Below are 1,925 nucleotides of genomic sequence, written 5' to 3'. Positions count from 1 at the left end.
TCTTGTGGGGGGCACAACACGTGCTGCAAGTCCACGAGCAGCATTTGTATTTACAAGCCCTGGCACTCCTGGTGCACTAGACTAGGGACTGACAGTAAACCAAATAAGCCAAACATGGAATTCAATCAATACCGTAATTTAACATAGGGAGCACTTGCAGTGTGGCACTGATCAGCAGTGGCACAGTGCCCAAAGCATATACCAGCAAAAACATCGTAAAACAGTGGAGGCAAACAGGAAAAATGGAGGAGAGACTCAAGCCAATGATGTCAGGTCTAACACGTGTCCCCTCCAGCTGAAATGTGGGGAGAACTACCCTTGACCTAGGGAGTCCTCATCACTAAGGCGGAAAAATCTGGACAGACCATCAGCATTGGCGTGATCTGTACCAGGGCGGTGTTCCACCGTGAAGTCCATCCCCTGTAGGGAAATGGACCACCTCAACAGTTTCAGATTCTCACCCCTCATCTGCATCAACCATCTGAGGGGCCTGTGGTCTGTCTGAACCCGGAAGTGAGTCCCAAACAGGTAGGGTCTTAGCTTCTTCAGCGCCCAGACCACAGCAAATGCTTCTCGCTCTATCGCACTCCACCTCGTTTCCCTGGGAAGTAACCTCCGGCTGATGAAGGCTACAGGCAAGTCTCAGCCCTCTTCATTCACCTGAGCTAGAACAGCCCCCACGCCATGCTCTGAAGCGTCCGTCTGGACAATAAATTCTTTAGAAAAGTCGGGTGCCTGGAGTATAGGGTCTGTGCACATGGCAGTTTTCAGGGTGTCAAAGGCCGTTTGACAGGCATCAGTCCAGATCACATTTCGTGGCTGCTTCCTGGAAGTCAGCGAAGTCAAGGGGTGCACAACGTTACCGTAATCCTTGACAAACCTCCAGTAGTAACCTGTGAGACCTAAGAAGGCTCTCACCTGAGTTTGGGTTTTTGGCGGCGCCCAAGCCAGGATGGTATCAATTGGGGTTGCAGGGGGGCCGCCTTGCCGCTCCCTACTTGGTGCCCCAAGTACACCACAGAACCCTGCCCAATCTGGCACTTACTGGCTTTGATTGTGAGGCCTGCTCTGCGCAGGGCCAACAACACTTCCTGGAGGTGGCGCAAGTGTTCCTCCCAGCTGGCGCTGAACACTGCGATGTCGTCCAGGTAGGCGGCACTGAAATCCTCCAGTCCAGCCAAGACCTGGTTGACCAACCTCTGGAAGGTGGCAGGGGCATTCTTCATCCCAAAGGGCATCACCCGGAACTGGTAGAGCCCATCTGGTGTGGAGAATGCGGACCTTTCTTTTGCCCCATCGGTTAAGGCGATCTGCCAGTACCCAGACGTCAGATCAAACGTGCTAAGGTACCGTGCAGCCCCCAACCGATCTATGAGCTCATCAGCTCTGGGGATGGGGTGCGCGTCAGTCTTTGTGACTGAATTGAGTCCTCGGTAATCCACACAGAACCGAAGTTCTGGTGAAGCACCAGGCGCTGCAGCCTTCGGGACCAAGACCACTGGGCTGGCCCAAGGACTGCTAGAGGACTCAACCACCCCTAATGCAAACATCTTGGAGACCTCCTCCTTAATGTATGCTCTGACCTTGTCAGTCACCCTGTAAGCCTTGTGCTTCACAGGAGGGCTGTCTCCGGTGTCAACATCATGGACACACCAATGAGTGACTCCCGGAACCAAGGAAAACAGATCAGGGAATTGTCCCAACAGTTGGCGCCAATCCTGCTTCTGCTCAAGGGTCAGTGTGTCAGAGAGGACCACACCATCCACTGACCCATCTTGCTCTTTAGCACACAGGAGGTCAGGAAGAGGCTCACTCTCCTCCTCCATTCCAGCATCTGTTGCTAGGAGCATGCCCACTTCGGACCTTTCTAAGTGGGGCTTCAAACGGTTGACATGCAGGACCCTCAAGGGGTTCCTGGGAGATTT

This window comes from Lissotriton vulgaris, chromosome 4_1 (genome assembly GCF_964263255.1).
Source record: "Lissotriton vulgaris chromosome 4_1, aLisVul1.2, whole genome shotgun sequence".
Lineage (NCBI taxonomy): Eukaryota > Metazoa > Chordata > Amphibia > Caudata > Salamandridae > Lissotriton > Lissotriton vulgaris.
This window is presented reverse-complemented; position numbering follows the sequence as displayed.